The sequence below is a fragment of the Mustela nivalis genome (assembly GCF_964662115.1).
Source record: "Mustela nivalis genome assembly, chromosome: 1".
Classification (NCBI taxonomy): domain Eukaryota; kingdom Metazoa; phylum Chordata; class Mammalia; order Carnivora; family Mustelidae; genus Mustela; species Mustela nivalis.
In genome coordinates, this window is record NC_139020.1 from 20,007,334 (window position 1) to 20,029,999 (window position 22,666).

A 22,666-nucleotide genomic window follows, 5' to 3' on the forward strand; every position below is an offset into this window, starting at 1 on the left:
TTGACGATTTTAATAATGTTTGCACAACTTTGTGATAAATATATAGAAAAATTGTTTCGGTTCAGAAGGCTAACGGAAAATATATAATATCAATAAGAAACATAGTGTAAAAAATACCCAACATGCAAATAAATATAGTAAAAGACAAAAACTGAAAGACAAGGAGTTTAATTAATAACTATAGTAATTTAAATTTGTAAACCATTCAAACAAAATTGACTTTTAAATTAAATGATTAGTAGGATGAAGAGTCACCTAGAGACAAATTTTAGTTTGGAGACATATAATTTGCCTGCAGTTTAATTTCATTTCTAACTTATTTTATCACAATCAAGAAAGAATAAGAAAATTCAAGTGGAAAAAAAAGATATCTTTATAGGGAAAATTCTGAAACTGTTTAAATTTAATTATGTCTTATCAAGATGGGGGTAGAAACTAGAATCACCCTCATACTTAAAATAACCAAAGAAACTGACTATGGTTTTTCAGATACTGGACATTAAACAAGAAAGATAGTGAACTGAAAGAGGGTTAATGACAAGAGAATTTAAAAAAAAAAAAAAGCCCCAGCTGACTTTTTACAAGTTTCCTGTATGTGGTCCAGAGAGAAGGACCCAGGCAGATGGTGACAGATTTCTCGAGTTGAGATGGTTCTTAGAATCTGGAAAGGACAAGCTAGCTAGCCTGTGCAGCATAGGGTATTGGAGAGGCTAGAGTTGCTCAGAGTGAAAACTGAGAGATCTTCCGTGGGTTGCCCTCTAGGATTCGTCTGAGAAATGATCACCACATACATAAAAACAATTTACTTGGAGACAAGAAAGAGCATAATCCAAGGGGCAAAGCAAACATCAGAACCATACCCAGCTTTAAGACAAATAATAGTAGTATTATCAAACAGGAAATTTAAAATGACTATGATCAATATTTTAATGCTAATGGAAAAAAAAAGGGGGACAACATGCAAAAATAGACCGGTAAGGAAAGCCAGAGAGATGAAAACTCTAAGAAAAATATCATTGGATATTATAGAAATCAAACAGTAACAAAATTGAAGGATTATTTAGATGGGCTGTTGGTAGACTCAATATGTCCAAGGAAAGAAGTGGCTTGCAGGTCAATACAGTATCACAAACTTAAATGAGAAGAAGAAGAAGTAAAAAAAAAAAAAAAAAAAACTGGGAATATTCAGGAGCTCTGAGACAAAATCAAAATGTGTGATATACTCAGGATGTCTGGGTGGCTCAGTGGGTTAGGCAACTGCCTTTAGTTCAGATCATGATCTCATAGTCCTGAAATTGAGTCCTGAATTTGCTCCTTTCTCAGTGGGGAGTCTGCTTCTCCCTCTGCCTGCTGGACCCCTGCTTATCCTCTCTCTCTCTCTGTCTCTCTCTCTCTGACAAATAAATAAAAATCTTAAAAAAAAAAAAAATGTATGATATACTCATAATTGGAGGACCAGAGGAAAAGAAAGGGAAAATACAACAGAAGAAATATTTGAAGTTGTAATGGCCATGAACTTCGTGCAAGTAATAACAGATACCAAAAGAAAGATTCAAGAAAGTTGGAAAGCTAAAAGCAACAAAAAGACAAAATAAACAAACAAACAAAAAAAATCAAGCATATCATTATCAAACTATAGAGAAACAAAGGTAAAAAAGAAAATCTTGAAGAAGCAAGAAGCTAGAGGGAGAAAGTAAAATCTTATTTTTATAAGAATAAGTAATGAAGTTTTAGAATATAAGTGAGGTTCAGTGAGGTGGAGTCCGGAGTCTATGGCCAAGAAAGAATTCTCAAGACTTCTTTGGTGAAAAATGGTGGTTTATTAAAGCACAAGAACAGGCCCCCTGGGTTGTGAGGGGCAGCTGATTATATATTACGGGGTTGGAGGAGGAAAGGAAAAGGGAGGTTTCAAATGCTGAAGAGGACCTACAAAATACCAGAGGCCTTGCCATTGCCAGATTAAGGTTGTTTTTTCCCTCTAGCAAGATATTAGCTTTAAGACAGTTGGGAGATTCAGGGAAGAATGTCACATCTATCCCACCCAGGAGCAGCGGGGTGTGTGTGTGGGGGGGGGGGTGGGTTACAGGGTGTCAGCTTCTTCTGTTCTCAGCTTGACTTCTGTTGCCTCATCATAAGGAAAAAAATTATAGTAGATGTCTTATCAAAAACCATGTAAGCAAGAAAAAAGTGAGGTGAAATACCAAGTGTTGAGTAACAAACAAACAAAAAAAACAACCTAGGGGACTATATCCATTGAAGTCAACTCTTTAAAAAGTGAAAGAAATAAAATATTGATGTATACAAAAATATAGATTAATCTCAAAATAATTAACTGAGTGAAAGAAGCCAGATGCCCATTGCCTCAGAAAACAGAGCATACTCTATGATTCCAAGTATATTTCATTCTATAAAATGTAAACTAATATGTAGTGATAGAAAGCAGGTCATTGGCTACCTGGGGATTGAGTGGGAATTGGGAAGGAGCATGAGCAAAAGATTACAAAAGGACAAGAGACAATTTTGGAGGCTGACTGCTTAGATCATTAATCTGCAGTGATGGTTGCATGGATGTCAAAGCTTATCAAATTACGCATTTTAAGTACAGCAGTTCATTTCATATGTATTATACACAAATAACGCTGCTTTCAATAATATAAGCAGTTTATTCTAAGAAAGAACAAAGCAGTTCCCAACATCTGGGAGCTGGTCTGAAAATATCAGTGAGGCTTCAGTGTTGCTAGGAGCTGGCCTGGCAGTGACAGCTGGTCCTTGGTGTTCTCCTGTTGAACATCAACAATTTCACAGAACATCAACATCAAACAAGGCTGCTCTGATGATAATTGATCAAGACAAAAGCAAGACTACTTCATAATCTTGTCTGAACACAGACAAAAATCAAAACATTGCCCAAACAAAAAGTCCCAAGCACTTCCCTCTCTGGCTAATATAAATGACTGCTACTTCCTTACCAATTACCACTTTAGCTTTACTCTAGCTCTCTCTTTTTATTTTTTATTTATTTATTTATTTTTTTTAAGATTTTATTTATTTGACAGAGATCACAAGTAGGCAGAGAGGCAGGCAGAGAGAGAGAGGAAGGGAAGCAGGCTCCCCGCTAAGCAGAGAGCCCAATGCTGGGCTCGATCTCAGGCTTAACCCACTGAGCCACCCAGGCACCGCAAGCCCTCTCTTTTTAGATAAGATTAATTAAAATAACCTGTCATAGAAAAATCACCATTTCCTGACAGCATGTGATACATAGCAAAACCATTCTTCCTGAAAACTTCCCCAAATCACCTGGCTATAGTCCAGCTCCAACTCAAAGTCCTTTGTAATATGGTCTTAGAAATATTATCCCTTGATTCCTCATCACGTACACTATTTATTGTTGCAATGAGCAAGAAACACAATCTGATCAGTCACAAGTATATTTTTGGAAGAAATTGACATTGGGGACAAAGTACTTGGAATACACCTCATAATTCATTATATGCCAGCCTCATGATTCACATATAGAAATGATAAATCAAAACAAAAGGCATGATAAAAATCTAGAAATGGAAAATGAGTATACCTAAAAGTATAAACGTATATATATATATATATATATATATATATATATATATATATATATATTTCTTATATATATACATTTTAATATATATATTTCTTATATATATATGTTTATACTTTCATATATAAAAGTCAAAGTAATGATTAGATAACTTGGAACTTGAAGGTTCTATGTGGTATGGGAACAGAACACTTTTCCCTTCTTTCCTCCTAGATTCTTTGGAGATCTAATAGTTAAATGACATAAGACAGATTAAGAGGAGAAAATTTTAATTCCATATAAATAGGAGCCCCATAGAAAACACAGGACTCCCAGGCAGCCTGGTAATGGAGGTGTATATACTACCCTGAGCCAAGGACAGAAGAATAGGGATCTTCTCTTACTCCAGGGGCTTCAAAGGGAAAGAAAAAATTCACAGGAAGATGAGAAGCGCAAATGCTTGGAAAACAAATGCTGTGCCATTCAGATAAGTTTTCGGATTATACAAAGTAGTCTCTGGTAATAACTTTCTTCCTGGTACAGGCCCCCTATTGAAATTATTTTAGGCAGTTAAGGGAGAGGTTGAAAGTCCTTTGTGCGTGCTGGGTCTTAACTGTCTGATGTGGGGAACAGAGGCAGAAGAAAAATTATTAAATTTCCTTACTATCTGGAGCCTACCAATAAGTCCTTAAAACAGGCAGAGTGACATTCCTCTGGGGACTCAACTGCCTCCACCTTAATACTCTGCTAAGAGCAAAAGGCGATCCTAGCCTTACTGCCCCCCCCACCCTCAACCAGGATCCAGTATGTCGACTTTCATATATAAAAAATTTCTTTGGAAACTTCCTCTATCTCTAAACTCTCCAAGATATGTGCTGGCAATCATCCCCAAGCATATGGTTCACCAATATATATCTGAAGGGTCTCATGACTAAGGTCTTATTAGGCGGTGATAAATGACCTTTTCCCAATGATGGCTAGCCCCTCAAGGTCCTGGAAACCTTACTTCCAAAATTCCTTAGAGACGTACTCTATTCCTGACCCCCTCCCAACTTGGAAGTATATAATGGGTCTCTTCACAACCTTGATGCAACAGTTCTTTCTGGCCATGGGTCCTGTCCCATGCTTTAATCAACCACCATTTTGCACCAAAGATGTCTCAAGAATTTTTCTTGATCATTGGTTCCAGACCTTACCCCACCAAACCTCACTTATATTCTAAATTTCTTCACACCTTCAGATCAAAAAGAATTCACATGCCAAAATGGCACATTCTGGCTTATTTTGCTCCTCCTCAGTGGTTAGCCATAAAGCTCAATCTTTGAATAATTAGAGATTAAATCATATTAAGTGTTCTTTCTTTGAAGCAAGGAAGTATAATGGGTCAAATATAAGTCAAATATAATTTCTGCAACCATGTGTAGCTAGGTAAAAACAAATAAATGCTGTAGGTAGAATCAGATTGCTTCTCAAACTGTAGTCTAATCAACATTGCCAAATTCCTGGAATCAGTCTCTGGGAATGTTATGTCTATATACAGAGACCATAGCGGTAGAAACTAAACTCAAATGAGGTGTTTAGGAAGGAAAAAATAAAATAAAATAAAACAAGAGGAGGAGATTCTTAATTTGGTAAAAAGAAACACCCTTTTGGATCTGAACTAGATCTTTTTGGAACTGCATGCTAGAACGCCACTGCACACACTGTAACAAGGTGAAGACACCCAGCAAAAGATGTTGGGGAAATAACTTGGCACCACTGTGTCAGGGCATATGTGTGCCCTTGGGCTATTGCCAGGAGAGTTTTCCATGAGCCAAGGCATAATAAAAGGAAGAGAAACAGCCCTGGCAGCATTTCTATGGAAGCCAGTAAGGGGTTGAAGAAGTCTGGCAGCAGAGACAAGGGCTCTAACAGGTAATTAAGTGGGAACACAGCATCATAATGCCTCCCAACCAAAGAGAGAAATCCCTCTTGTTGGAGTTCTAACTGAAGGAATGTTTTTCTGCCCACCTACTTATTCATCAGATTGCACACCCATGACTTCCATAGCCAGCCTGTAAATGACTCTATCGGATAGAAACTTTTATCTATCCCCCACTGAAAAAACATACCCATAGGGAGCCCTTTCAGCAGTTATAGACCTGGTTGATTGGGGGCACAGGTGGAGACTGAATTTAATGGCTTTAGATTCTGTCCGAAAAATCACTTTGCTGTGGCAGAGATTTCGACTATTATTTCTTCCTTTCCATGGATCTCATTTGTTCAGCTCATGTTGCATTGATTCTAGTGACACTTAGGCTATGTGCTCTATGCTTGGTTCACAGAGCTCTCATCAAAATCTATATTTTGGGGGCGCCTGGGTGGCTCAGTGGGTTAAGCCTCTGCCTTTGGCTCAGGTCATGATCTCAGGGTCCTGGGATCAAGCCCCACATGGGGCTCTCTGCTCAGTAGGGACCCTGCTTCCCCCTTTATCTCTGCCTGCCTCTCTGCCTACTTGTGATTTTTTTTTTCTCTCTCTCTCTCTGTCAAATAAATAAATAAATAATCTTTTTTAAAAAAAATCTGTATTCTTACTGGTTATGCTGATTCTAAATTGGCCAGTGAAGAGAGACTGTTGGCCAGTGAAGAGAGACTGAATACATTTCGTGGGCCTTTCTATCTTTTTTATGTTTACATGGAAGATGCATCACCTACTCCAAGCAGTGAGACTACAGCCATAAACCACCCATACCACACAATTTCTGCTCACAACAGGGAGTGAGAGAGTGAAGGCAGTCAAGGGTATGCCCTGTGAATGACCTATGTATATTTTATATTCCACAAACCCACATACATTGACTTCTGAGACCCTTCCTCCTACTTGGTGCTTGATTAAATGGGAATTTGGCAGACACTTAGAAAACAGAGAAATAGAAAATATCTGATACTATAGTCCTCGGTCGTAACATTTTACTCCATTGTTAATTGGCAATGTGACTACTGAGTCACCTGACATGTATGATTTTTTTTTTTAAGATTTTATTTATTTATTTGACAGACAGAGATCACAAGTAGGCAGAGAGGCAGGCAGAGAGAGAGAGAGGGAGGGAAGCAGGCTTCCTGCGGAGCAGGGAGCCCTATGCGGGGCTCGATCCCAGGACCCTAGCCGAAGGCAGCAGCCCAAACCACCAAGCCACCCAGGCGCCCTGACATGTATGATTTTTATTGTCCTCGTTTGATCGTTAGTGATAAATGTCAAACCTGACTGACATATAAATTATACACTTTCCCTTTATCATAAAGTACTATTAGTTTTGCAGACTCAGAGATTCCCCTATTCTTTCCATTATAGCTATTAGAATTTCTATTTTGCAGAAACTTAGCCACCAACTACAATGTAGTATCTCCTTTGTACATTTTAGCTTTCCTTCTAATTCTACTTTCTAATGTGTACCCTAAGTTAAGGGTAGACTATTTAGTGATTGTCTTGGTCTGTTCAAGCTGATACAACAAATTACCTTAGATGGAGTGTCTTAAACAACAAACATTTCCGCGCCCCTCCCCCACTGCCCAATTCGGGAGTTTGGAAGTCCAAGGTGAGGGTGTCAGCATGATTGGGTTCCAATGAAAGTACTCTTCCAGGTTACAGACCTTATAGAGTGCCAGCTTCTCATATCTGCAGAAGTCGGAGACAAAATGAGAGAGATCTCTGGCCTTCATTTCATAAAGGCACTTATCCCAATCACCATGGCCTAGTTAATTCTCAAAGGATCCACCTCCTATAACCACCACAACAAGGTTTAAAACTTCAATATATGACATTTGGGAGGATACATTTAGTCCATTACAGTGATAACACAATAATTAAGCTCAAGTGAATTTCCATATTCTTTCACTCTTTATACAAATGTTTATTATTAGTGCTACAGATAGAAATATGAATAACACATAGTTCAATATAACATATTTTCGTTTCATGTCAAGGTGAAGTCAGTTAATTGGTAGACTTTCAAAGATAAAATGTAGACCACATTGCAAACAATACAAATTTCGAATGGTATCATGCATAACTTGCAAAAGGTAATTAATAGTTTCTATAATCTATCTTACAGGCCATGTAAGGTGATGAATGGAAGAAAGTGCTTCATATATATTTTTTTAATTTTATTTATTTATTTATTTGGCAGAGAGAGATCACAAGTAGGCAGAGAGGCAGTCAGAGAGAGGAAGGAAGCAGGCTCCCCGCTGAGCAGAAAGCCCAATTCGGGACTCGATCCCAGGACCCTGAGATCATGACCTGAGCTGAAGGCAGAGGCTTTAACCCACTGAGCCACCCAGGCGCCCAGAAAGTGCTTCATATTACACAAAAATGTGATACACATGGATGTGAATACTGGTGAAGTTTAATTAGTACCTCTGGGAAACAAACTCAAGTGAGTTCTTCATACCTCTGAGCCGCATAACTTTGTCAGTTTTTAGGGAAATAGGGTATATACTTTCCTCTAATGCTATTCAGCTGAGGTCTACAGGACAAGTGGGAAAAGCCAGTCCAGGTAGGCCACCTCCTGACGGCACATGGGAGAAGAATGAGGAACAAACAAGTCAGCTGCAAGAGAACAGGAACAGGGAGCAGTAGAAAAGACTGTCACCCCAAACAACTCCTCAGTCTCATATTTATTAGAAAGTGAGTAACAACCAACAAAGAAGCCAGAGTAGATTACACATTGACCTTGAGTCTTGTAGATACGTAAGAAGAAAGGCAAAATATGTCTGGTCACGTAGTACATGACCTGTAGTGAGCAAGCCCAAACTAAAGGATTTCTGACTAAAGCTGATGGCTCTGGGGAAGGGAGAATAATGGAAAAATGAAGCAGGCGGCACTCTGCTCTGAGGGAGCTGGGCATCCCCAGCTGCTTGGCTTCAAGAATGTCCATCTTCTTCTCCAACAGATGCCTATTGCCAGTGCATGGTTTTATTAAAGCTATAAGTCAGCATGCTTGGTTACTAGTATAAGTTCTCATAGGTTATGTTTTAAGCAGTATGTTGTTCTGAGGGACGGTTACGCAGGTAGGTATGGCATTTTCTGAAATTACTCTGTTTAAGATGTGTTTAATTGTCCATTTATGTGGCATTAGTAAATGTATTCCAGATTTTAAGAATATCTGTCTAAATGTAAGAAAACACATATATAGTGTATAGGTATGGACTAAGCATTTCAACGTTTTAACTCATCCAATTTTATCCTTTACATTCACCATTAAACTTTATTATATTACTAAGCTCTATATACTCTAGATATTGATGAAAGCTGTTAATTATGGGCTCCGGAGTGGCTCAGTTGATTAAATACCTAAGTCTTACCTCAGGCCATGATCTCAGGGTTGTGAGATCGAGCCTGGCATTGGGCTCTGTACTCTGTGAAACCTGCTGAAACCTCTCCCTCTCCCTCTGACGCTCCATCCAACCGCCCATGCTCACGTTTTCCCTCTCTCTCACTAGAGAAAAATTTCTAATTAAAATCATAACAATTATACTATTTTACTTTAGGTTTTATTATATTTTCCAGTAGTATCTGAGGAAGACCAATATATACATGGTAGTATATTAACTTTTATTTTACTAAACTAATAAAAATATTGTTTTATTTATACCTAGTTCATGGATATCTATGCAGATATATATTTATAAACATAAACATAAACATAACTTTGATTTTATGAGTAAGAGAAATATGTATCTATATAACAGAGACAGGTATAGCAATTACAAAAATTAAAAAGGGTCAGACAACTGAGAGAAGTCAGGAGATTCTACAGGGTATACTCATGAAAGCCTTTGATTAAGATACATGGTAAGCAGGAGAAGTCAAGCAATGACCAGAGAAATCTATGTCTTTTAGAAACAGAGCTCAAAATTATTTTTCAGTCTCACAGGAGATACTCTTTTGATGGTGAATCACCAAGATAGATGTCAGACACCTTAGTTTCAAGTGAGACAAAATACAAGTTTACTAGAGTCTTGTGTACCCTACTGGTCACCCAGCTACAACTGGGTACATATCATCATCTATATACAGTTAGTAACAATATAAGCAAGCCGGTACAGAAAATGAGTTTTAGACTTTAAATATCACATCATAAATCACCAACTAATACCCTTCATTCTACTTCCAAGAGTCAGTACCATGTTTCTTGGCATCTAGCAGACATTATGATCAACCACAGATCAGTTGCAGGTTACCATTCTTAAACAACAGCACATTATAACCTTCTATGGACTTGCTTCGTGCATTGATTTACAATGCTTGTAACATCATATTTTCTAGTTTCTGCATTTGATGCTTTGACACCATAGGGCCTTGCTGACCCTGGAGAGACTGCTTTTTTTCAGGGGTAGCTAATTCTTTGGGAAAACAAACAAATAGCTTGCAAGAATGCCTTTCATATGCAAACTAAGCAATTCAGAGGTCAAACCTCCAACAACCATCTTTTTGAAACTCACACACTCTGGACCACTGTTACTCTTACCTTATCATCCTAGAGCCAGGTACTAGACAAATAGACATAGCACCTTTGACCTGGATCCCGTGAACATTATTCAAACTAGCCAGTTCCCAGCCTGCTTACCTTGCCTTATCCATTCCTTTTCTCAGAAACTACAATAAAGCTTATGACCATGCTTTTTCCTTATTTGCTCTGCCTTAGACAGACTGGCACTTCCCTGTGTGGATCCTGGGCTTCCCTCATGCACCCTCCTTGGCATCTGTGACTATAACAGAGCCTGAATGATAATAAACCTCTGCATTTTAAAACACTCTTTTGTTTAGTAACTGTGAGATATTTTTGTCTGAACATACCATGATTTATTTCATCAATCTTTTATCAATGGACAATTATATTGATTCAATTTGGTTATTTTTACCAGCAAGTCAATGATGGCCTTCATTTTTCTTAATATCTGGGGCAATAAGTCTTAAAGACTTATTCTTAGAATTATATTACACTTTGGGTTAGATACTGTTTTGAAGAATAAGTATAATTTAAAAATATCTCCTAAGATCTTTCTATGTAGCACAACTTATATGATAACTTCTGAACTCAAATTATTGACAGTGATATTAGAGGTATTTTCTAGATAAGCAAATTAATGTACTATTAAGAAAATAAATAATATAAAAACATGATTATGATAATAATAATAGCATTTATCAAGAACATATTCAGTGTGATGCACTGAATTAATATTAACAGAAAAATTGCAGACAAGCATTCTGTGTGCTAAGCACTATTCTAAGTGTCTACTTAAGCCATTTAATGCTCAACACAAACCTTTAAGGTAAGTGTCTTTATTATCCACATTTTACATATCTGGAAACTTAATCAGGATTTCCTTAAAATCATTCTGTTTGTAAGGAAAGAACTGGGATTTAATCTTCATAATAATTCACCAAAAAAGTGTTATTATACCCATTTTCAAAATGAATAATCTGAGAGAAAAACAGGCTAAATAAATTTCTTAAAGTCGCATAATTGTTAAGTAGGAGTGACTTTGCACATCCAAGTTTGTGGTACACCAAAACTACTTTTCGCCAAAAGTGACAGATGCTTCACAAGGTTCAAAGTTTCACAAGCCTGTGAACTTTAGCGATGGAAAAGTTCTAACTGGTAAGAGCAATAAAGGGAAGCTTCCCAGTGTCTCTTGTTTAATCTGAACCTTGGAGCATGAAAATGACTTTGGTTTAGGAAATATATTTCTGACCCTGACGTTTCAGGACGAGGTAGCCCAAGAACAAGATCAAAGTGAGGATGTGTGTCTGAACAATAGTAAAAGGGAGAATAAATGTCGAAGAAGCATGAGTTCATTGGATACAACATAGCTATTGCAACAAACAGAACCTCCAACCAATATGGGCTTAAACAAAAGGGCATTAATTATATATCTGTTCTATAACAGTAGGAGAACAAAAGTTGTCAAAGGTGGTTCATTGCTTCAGCATTATCAAAGACACAGGAGTTTTCCTGTTTTCACGCTGTCATCTTCTTTGTGTAAACAGATTCTTCTCAGGGACACAGTTTTTTACCAGCCTCAAGTACCACATGCAAACACTAGCAATTACCACCGAGAAAGAAGAAAACTGTGTTTTATTGTTTGCCTGTGTGTGTATTAGTGCATGTGTATTAATGTGTGTATTTAAGGAAGGGAAACTTTCCTAGGAATTCCTAGTTTCTTCCACCATCTTTCATTAAGAAAGATTGGGGCAAGAGTGCCTGCTTTATTTACAAGTTTGAGCAAGCAAGTCTCTCGGATTTTCAGCTTGAAAGATTACAAGAAGTACTTGCCACTGAGGAAAATAATGGGAGTAGGTAAGGCTATTGAATAGAAAATCAATGATTACACACATAAGTTAAAGACCAGCTAAAAGGGAATTATAATAAACCAAGTAAATATAGCTAAGTGTTTGAGATAGGATGGTAGAGTAGGTTGAATATGAGCAAGATAATAAAAACTTTACAGTTTACATGAAAATTATAGGATTGGCTTAGGAAAACAAGAAAACTTAGGGCTCCGAGTTTGTTCCAAGAATATAATTATGAATAATGAGAAGACTATGTCAGTAGCCTTAATTGAAATGAAAGTCAGAATATCGGTTAGCTCTGTAGACTCTTGCCTCGCAGCCTAGTGCAAATGGTTTTTCTGGGGTTTCTGTAGCTGCTAAAATCCAGTGCAGAATGTACCTTCCTTAGGCTCTGCTTATTCTATTCTGGTTATCTCCAGTTCGTCCCTTGATGGAATTGTGCCCCCAGAAACTCGTTCCATGTTGGGTCCTGGATGACGTTTGTTGTAACTCCAGTTCTAATAATCCACTTTGCCTTGTGTAAACTCACCAGATAGGTCTAGAGTTCTGGTCTTGTGTAGCTCAGGGGATCTTGAAAGAGATGTTCTTTGACAAAAGATGCAAACAGTGCTTTTGGATTAGAGACATACCAATGCTGAGATAATTCGGAGACTTAAAATTATGGCAGGCCAGTGAAAAAATTTAGACTTGTTGTTATAAAGCTCAGAAAAAGTATGAAGCTCATTGTGCAGACTGAGACTCTATCAAAGTGAGACTTGAAGACTTGGTGTGATATGTTTATTTATCTTTATTTATTTTTTAAGATGTGACATGTTAAAATTAGCATTCATTTTGAGTCAGACAAACATGAATTTTTATTCCATCCTTTACTACATATACTTTTTGTGAATTTGGGCAATTCTTCTACCTTCTTTTAAATAAACATTTTTATTTTATATAATTAAGTATACATTTCTAATAAGAGCTATGACAACTAAATATCACATTAGGTATAAAATAAATGGCATGTGTTTATAATATGTATATAATAAATATTTAATTCACTTGAAAGAAAAGAGTATAAAGAGAATTTAAATAGTACAAATTGTGAATATAAGAGATTTTTTAGGAAAAAAAAAAAAAAAACAACCTAAGGTTTGAATATAGTTTGTCTAAGGGAAATAAGAATATAATAGAATTATAAAATCATGTATATTTCCCACACTGATTTCTTGTCATTGTCAAGCAGAAAGAGTATATTTCCAAGTCTTTTTTGGTTAAGACTTAGTTGTCAGAAATACAAATGTGCACCTCACTTCCAGTTTGAGGTAATTAATTACAGCTGAGCATTAACTCTTATCTTTGAATGTCAGCAGGGGGAATGTGCTCATATAACAAAACCCAAAATATATGACAATGGTTAGATATATAGACAGAGGACAGAGAAAAAAACTGATACCAAAAGCCTGACAGATGGAGAACCATGTTATATAGTGGTAAATTATTTATAGGCTATCATCTAAAACAACTAGAAAGGCAGTCTCTCTGACTAATAAGGTTGTAGCTCAAGGAGGGGGGGTATAAAATTGGCTATTGGTATTTTCTGTTGTATAATTTTAACTTCACGTGGCAAAATATCATCAGGAGATTATAAATTCAGGCTCCATGATGCTTCTTCGCAAAGAGCACTGAAAGGAAACTGAGATAGATCAGGAATTAAGGCCTTTATTTGTTGACAAAATTAATTGATTCTATTCTCCAAATACTAAGGGGTGAGGTCTCAAAAGGCTTTGGGAAAAACATGCTTATAATATTTCTCAGTTAATTAAAATGGCTTAGCCAAAAAGCTAAATTGGAATGTGGCCTATTACCTATTATAAATAGTACCAATAAATTGTGGAGGTTTTTTTGGATACACTAAATTTTAGGATTTTTATCATTCATCAATAGACAACCAAAAAGAGGGGCCTATTTCCTAATTTTTCATTTCAGAAGTAGCCAAAAACAATGAGATAAAGAAAGATTCTTTGGAGGGCAGCTGGGAGCTCTAGAGACCACTGGGTAAGAGTACTCCAGTGGAGGAGAATCAGATGCTCATTGAGGAAACGACCCCACTTCTATGGAAAAAGGCTTGGCAATGTCTGCCTCACAGAATTTCTGAAATACTACAGACCAAATAATATTGTTTACTTCCTATATTTCATTTTATTTCTTTGAATAGTAATGTTTATAGTGAACACCTTATTCTTGTTTCACTACAAAATATTGGGATGGGAGATACTCATTTAGAACAAAAACCTCTAAATCAATAAAAGGTTCTTTAAGGTGGATTTGATGAAGGAATTTAATTCCCAAAGATCTTGAACTTGCAACTGATACAATGAGTGGACATGACTGATTCATAGTTCTTTGGGTTTATTTGTATTTCATATACCTATGTTGTTTTTATATTGAAGAAGATGAACAAAGTGACATTGTAGATACCAGAATGTTCTCATTGTTTTCCTGATATTTCTCAGTCTCCCACCAACCCTTGCAGAATCATTCATGTGACCAGTCCTGGTGAATAGATTGTGAACAGAAATGTCATATGATACTTATGGGCTAAGTCTGTTACAGAGAAGTGTGTTCACTCCATTCTTTGCTTAGAGGGTAAGCCATAGAGGTCATGTGTTGAAATGACAGATCACAAAGATGAAATAAATTTGGATGCTGAAAGGAAATTTTTTTATGCAAGAAATAAATTATTTCTTATATTTCAAGGTTTACTTATTACTACCTAATAGCTAACTTCTTCTGTTTAATACAGAGAAAGTGGAGAAAAATGAGATAGTGCCATGTTATGGAAGGCAAAGAAGAAAAAAAGGTTAAATAAAAATGGAAAAATGTTAGCAGTAACAGTTCTTTAAGTGGAATAAATGCAGATGAAGAACAAATATGGCCATTGCTTTGTCATTTAGATCTTGCTGTAGACATTTGAAAAATAATCCCTATGCTATTTTGGGTGAAAGCCAAACTGCAATTAAAAGAGAAGTGGCTAGGGACATCTGGGTAGCTCAACTGGTTAAGTGTCTGCCTTCACCTAAGGTCACAATCTCAGGGTCCTGAGACTCAGTCCCACATCGGGCTCCTTGCTCAGCAGGGAGTCTGCTTCTCCCTCTGTCTGCTTCTTACCCTGTTTGTGGTCTCTTTCTCTTTGACAAATATATATATATATATATATATATATATATATATATATATATTTTTTTTTTTAAGATATAAGTGAAAAAAGGATCATGAATGAACTACAAACCAGATGTGATGATTAATTTTATGTGTCAGCTTGGCTGGGCCATGGTAGGCATAGATATTCAGTTAAATATGATTTAAGATATTTCTATGAAGGTATTTTTAAAGATTAACAATTAAATCTGTAGACTGTGAGTTAAGACTATCCTCCATAATGTGAGTGGTCCTCATTTAATCAGTTGAGGATCTTAATTAAAAATAAAACAAAACAAACGACAAAACCTGTCTTAAGCAAGAAATTCTGCCATTTGGCTACCTTTGGACTGGAACTGCAGCTCCTCCCCAAAGGTCTCTAGCCTGTCAGCCTACCCTGCATATTTTGGATTCACCAAACCTCACAACTGCATGGGCAATTTCCTTAAAATCTCTCTCTTTCTCTCTCTCTCTCTCTCTCTCTCTCTCTCCTTTTTTCTCTCTCCCTCTCCTACTCCTTCTCCATCCCTCCCCGTCTCTCAGGTGACCAGCGGAGTTTGAGCTCTGGTCCATCTCACAGTGAACCCAGAGGAACCCCGAAACCTATATTGTGATTATTTCTCCAGTTCTAGAAGTCATAATTGGAATAGATATATTCAGCAATAGTCAGAATCCTCACATTAGTTCCCCGACCTGTACAGTGAGGGCTATTATGTTATTAAAATGGAAGCTAATAGAACTGCCTTTACCTAGAAAATATAAAGCTATAAACATTATTGCATTTCTAGGGAGATGGCAGATCAGTACCACCATTAAGGACTTGAAAGATGCAGGGACTGTGATTCCCACTGCATCCACATTTCTTGCCTATTTGGCCTATGCAAAAGACAGACATATATTGGCAAATGACAGTGGATTACCTTAAGCTTAACCAGGTAGTGACTCCAATTTTAGCTGTTGCACCAGATGTGGTTTCATGCTTGAGGAGCTAACATCCCCTGGTACCTATACACAGCTTTTCAAACTCTGCTAATTAAGACTGGCAGATGCAGTTTTCTTCCTGCTGATTAGGCTAGCAATCCACCTTCACCATCTTACTTCAGGAATATGCCAACTCTCCAGTTATATGGCATAATTTAATTTCCAAGGATCTTGACCATCTTAAACCTTTCCATAAAATATCATACCGACATCATGCTGATTAGAGCTAGTGAGAAAGAAGTAGCAATTTTTTTAGACTAATTGGATGGACAATTACATGTCAAAGGGTATGAAATATTTTGGTAAGAATTCAGGGGACTTATACCACAGTAGAACATCTAGGGGTCCATGTTGAGGTATCCCCTACAAGGCAAAGAATAACTTGTTGCATCTGACTCTCAGCTAAATGGCAAATTATTTCCTGAAGGAAAATCCATGGACACAACTTCATGGCAACCACAGGTCTAATAAGATGAACCAACACCTAAAAATGTTATCTTATGAGATTTTTTTAATAATATTCATAGGGAAGAAGGTTTGTTCATAGCATTTTTATTGGTAGTTTACTGGACCTTTTACTCAACTGCTCATAAGCTGACATTATGATGATGATGTAGGGACTTTATGTGTTTGTTTCTATTGGCAAAATACAAGTTAATTGAATTCTAGACACTTTGAAATAACAGACATAGAAAAAAGAAATCATGCCTTGCTTATGACATTTAAAGAAAGTAAGAGGCATGGAGCAACATTAACAACTATGCAGAAATATCTCTCACCCTAGCAGTTGGGGAGGATGTACAAAAGGGAATTTGCAGAATGATGCTGTGTTATCAAAGATTTATGGGCAGAGGTAGTAACCATACTTATCATTATAAAATCTCAGCTGTCAGATATTTTTACAGATTAAAGATAAGCTATTGCATTAATATTAATTCTAAATCTAGATGTACTGACAGGTCAGAAAAGTCTAGCAAATTGAAGACAGAGATATTAAGTATTATCCCTTTCAGGACTTTATATAATTCAATCATTGAGAAATTGATCTTTGGTTAAAGCAGTAACAATGCAGGTTGTGCTCTAATTAGAGAGTAATAATGTTAGAGATGATAACAGTGCTGTGTTAAGATTAACTTCCATCACACAGTTGTAAATCATAAATTATCTGTGCTACTGTGAAGAATATTGAGTTAGAAGTCTAGGTCTCTAAATTTTGAGTTAATTTAGCCAATACATATCATCATAGACATTAACAAATTAAACAAGCAAGTAAATAATAAACACTGAATTTTTTTAGTAATATGAATATGCCATAGAGAGTTGGGAAGATTTATTATATTAAACTAATTAAAAATGTCTAAGGACTATTATTTTAGTGGAGCAAAAGTACAGATGAATGACCCCCAAGTATTGTCCCTACAATGCTTTAAATTAAGATTTCTTACTGAAAAGGAAGCAGGGGGCCACAGAGATTCTCACTCATTTTTTCCTTGTATTTATAATGATAAAGTAAATGTTGAAAAGATAATTCACATTATTTTCTTCATAATCAATTTTGCAAGTCAGTGTGTATATTATACTTACAGGATGGCATTAGACTAGACATATTTCACATGTTCAATGTGAAATGTGGCTGCCATGTTGACAATACAACCTCATGATAAAATATGATCTAAGTCATATGTACTACATGATCAATGATTTTAAACTATATAGAATATATACCTCAAAGTGATTTATTTTTTCACTTGATATTTATATTTTTATATACATATATTTATATTCTCATCTGTTTCCTTGGAAATTATTTATATTTATATATACATGTGTGTGTATATAATTTATATATATGTGTGTGTGCATATATAATATATACATATATCTATCTATAGATAGAAAGATAGATGGATATTCATCACTATGTAGTTGGAAACATTGATTCATAAACATCTGAATTATTTTGTTTATCTATTTTTCTCAGATAGATGATAGATAGGACAATCTATACTTATTTCTTCATTTTTAGCTATTTCATATTCTCTTTTTGCCATATTTTTAAAAAGTGAAATCCAATAATGTATTTGAAAATTTTTAGAAAAGTTTTTGGCTCTAAAATACTTTATCTCGCTCTAGAGAAAATTTGCTGTTAGGACATGTAGAATATAGACATTTCAATTTAACCCAATCTGGGTTTGCACTAATGAATAGCTTGAATTTGAATCTTTGTGTAGGCTGATCCATTTACATTTCACCTTAGTTCCAAGGAGTAGCCAGTGTTTCATGGTTCCAAACAGAAAAACACATATGTTTACCAGGGCTCCTTCTCCTCAGTGGACCCTGAATTCCATCTGCAGGATCCTAGCCTAGTGAGACTGTTGAAAGCTCTCTCATCTTATCAAAATCCAGACTGCTTCTTAATCCCTGGTAAATGTCACAGGGGAACAGCAGAGTTAAATCTTATCGCCTCTTCTTTGCACTTTTCTCCTGTCTAATATCTTATATCCTCCGATTCTCATTGTTTTATTGGCACTCTGATGTCTTCAAATAGTTGTGTTTCCTGTTGTTCTTAGTGGGAGATGTGGAGATCTAGTCTATCATAGCTAGAAATAGAAGTCAAGTGTGTTTTATTTCTATGTTAGTGTCTGTAATTGGGAAAACACTCTCCAGGTTTCATTCGCTATCATTTATATAAAAAACCACACTCCAGAAATAGCTAGTCAACATTTCTGTCATCTTTACTTCTAACTAATAAAGGCTTACAGAGAAAGGTTTAGAGGTTTTATTATTTATGTAAGTGAATTTTGAAAGGATCTTCATTTTGAAATTGATCAGATTAATTAGATTATGGTTAGAATTATTGTATTTTTAATTGTGAAAGTGTTCACGCTATGTGGATTGTGTATCATGTTGTAGAGATACACTACACATTGGATTAATAAGATATAAGTCACTTAGCAAGATCTTTATCTTTCACTCTTTCAGAGAGCTCTTTGGAACTTGATTAGATTATACTCTAATGTATAGTTACAGATTTGGAGAATTCTGGGTTGCCTCTGGTTAACTTATAATGATAAGTAGTCTTACCTCTATAATGTATCTTACTGCCTTGAGTGAAACTTTCTTTCAAAATGTAACCAGAGACTACAAGGGATACAGGTGAGATTATATTAAGCAAACAGAACAAGTTTCCTGGTCATTGTTTTTCTGCGTGGAAGTGAGGTTGTGACTGAGAAGACCTACAGGACTCACTTAACTTCAATGAGTGTTGATTTTACATGTTCATAAAAAAAGAAAAAATAATAATTATGCATGTTCAGTTTGATTAGATCAGCTTTCACACACCCCAATAATATAGTTGTTACTTAAGAAAATAATTTCAACCTTTAAAGTAGGGCTACAAAGCAACAGAACTCTGGCTCAACCACGCTATATACATATATTATATGCATATGTGTTTACATATGTGTGTGTTTGCATGTCATGCACACAAATACAGCTGTTAGCCTAGTTTATTTAGTGTATTAATTTTTCTACTACATGCTGTGTAACTTAAAACAATGAGGTGTTAGCAGAGTTGGTTCCTTCTGAGAGCTTTCAGGGCTAATCCGTTTTCAATGCTTCTCTCTTAGTTTCTGGTGACAGTCAGCGTTTCTCAGTGTTCCCTGCCTAGTAGATGCCTTACTTTAATATCTGCCTCTATCTTCACATAACATTACCTCTGTGTCTCTTTGTCTTCACATGGTCACTTTATAAGCACAACATTCACAATGGATTAGGGTGTCACGCTTCTCCAGTATGGCCTTCACCCTAATTATACCAGCAATAATGCTATTTCCAAATAAGGTCATATTTTGAGGTATTGGGACTTAGAACTTCAATACATCTTCTTGGGAAGATATCAGTCAACCCACAATAGTGAGTTTGATATCATTAAAAAGTTGTCTAAAAATGTTTCAAAGGGTAGTCATATTGTCCGTATGTTCCTATGTACTCCTTAAGCACATAGTTCTCAATAACTTCAATGGGCAGTTAATCTCTCAAATTATATTATTAATATCCTAGCAAACTTAATTTTAGGAAATGTTCTAGCCATAAAATCATATGTTAAATATTAAATTAAATAATGATATTTAATAATATATTAATTTTTAAATCACAATATGGTTAAATTGGTTGGCTGTTGGGGTTTTCAACAATGTAGGATGCAAGAAATTATCAGGTCAGAACTTGATACAAAAAGTTGTCATATAATTTTTAGAATATGTATTTTATTTTGTTCTGTAAAGAGTGGTATCATGATTCATACTATCACTTTGAATGGCTTTATTTTGAAAGAAATTAAATTAAATTCTTTTTTTTTTCGGAATGGCTGCAAAATATTATTTTGTTTTTTGTCAATCTTATGTTGCCATATATTATGATAGAGCATGACTTAAGTAAAAACAAATTTAATACAATTAAACTTCCATGTTAAAAGAAACAAAAAATAAAAAACAACGAGGAAAGAAAAAGTTGTGTCTTTGGCAACAAATGCCCTGAAAGCAATCTCTTTAGCTTCAAGTAGAAATGATTTTACTTCTGCATAAAAAATACACATTCATGATGTTTATGTGATATTCAATTCTTTAAGATTTCCAGAGGCTGAATGGTTTAACAGATGGAAGTTGCTTTAAGATGGAAAATATTATATGATATTCTATCATAAATAAGTATAGGACATATTCTCTTATAGAATATAAATATAAGGATAGTGTCACTGAATTAAGTGAAAGGCTTAATGTGCCAGTTAAATTCTTTCAGTGTCCATATGAACATTATCCTTTTCTTCTAGCTATGGAAAACAAAACTCATTGAGTCTAATTTTCAAATAAGCCTCAAAGGTTTAAATCAATGTGCTTCCATATGGATAAAAAGGGGAACATATACCTTTTTGTTGGTCTATGCTAATACACAATTAAAATACACAATATTTATTGGGCAAACCATGTATTGGGATTATAATTAATTAATTTATTTATTTCAAATTTATTTCTCAATGAATTAATTAATTCCCAGTAAACACCTGAGATTATTGTGAGCATTCTTATTAGTTCTCATAATTGAAAAGAAGAAAAAAGGATCAATTATAATACAGGTTGGTTCATAAACAGACAAAAACTTATCACCAAGTCAAAAATGGTATCTTTGGGGCACCTAGGTGGCTCAGTGGGTTAAGCCTCTGCCTTCAGCTCAGGTCATGATCTCAAGGTCATGGGATCAAGCCCCACATTAGGCTCTCTGCTCGGCAGAGATCTCCTTCCCTCTGCCTGCCTCTCTGCCTGCTTGTGATCTCTCTCTCCCTCTGTCAAATAAATAAATAAAATCTTTAAAAAAAAAAAAAAAGAACATGGTACCTTTAAAGTAATAAAACGTGCCAACAAAATAAGATATATGTCAAATCGGGGCATCTGGATGCTCAGTGATTAAGTGTTTGCCTTTGGCTTAGGTCACGATCCCAGGGTCCTGGGATCAAGCCCTCTATCAGTCTCCTTGCTCAGGGGAATCTGCTTCTCCCTCTCCCTTGCCTTCTCCGTGCTTGTGCTCTCTTTCTCTATCAAATAAATAAATAAAATCTTTCAAAAAATATAAAACTACAGACATAGAAGTAGATATACTGTCATAGGAGAATATGGGCATTCTTTACTAGGAAAGATTATAAGCAAATGCATTTAATAGATGAATCATATGGCATTGTTTCTTATTGTAGGCTGATATAACAAATTACTATACACTAGATGGCTTAAGAATAGAAAATACGCCCTACCGTTCTGGAAACTAGGAAGTCTAAGGTTGAGAAACCAGACCATCTGGGCACTGGCCCACCTAGTTTCTGGTGAGATCCACTTCCTGGTTTGCAGATGTTCGTCTTCATGCTTTATCTTCATACGGCTGAAAGAAGAGAGAGAGGCAGAGAACAAGCCCTTAGGTCTCTTCTTATAGGGCACTAATCCTCTTCATGAAAGCTCTGCCTTCTTGACCCTGTCACCTCCCAAAGGCCCATACTACGATCATATTGAGGGAGGATCAGAATTTTAATATATGAATTTTGAAAGGATACAAACATTCACTCTCTCTATATATAACAATAGCAAACATGAAATGAACATGGAGTTACTTTGGAAAATAAAGAACATACTTGGCTAGAAACTGAATTTGGAAGTCTTTAAAACTTGACACTACATTTTCCTTTAAATAATCAATATTTATATGTTTGACTCTTAAACATAAGGAAATGATATTTTCAGTAGGATATTTTTTTTAATTTTTTTTTTAATTTTTAAATTTTTTATTTTTTATAAACATATATTTTTATCCCCAGGGGTACAGGTCTGTGAATCACCAGGTTTACACACTTCACAGCACTCACCAAAGCACATACCCTCCCCAATGTCCATAATCCCACCCCCTTCTCCCAAACCCCCTCCCCCCAGCAACCCTCAGTTTGTTTTGTGAGATTAAGAGTCACTTATGGTTTGTCTCCCTCCCAATCCCATCTTGTTTCATTGATTCTTCTCCTACCCACTTAAGCCTCCATGTTGCATCACCACTTCGTCATATCAGGGAGATCATATGAT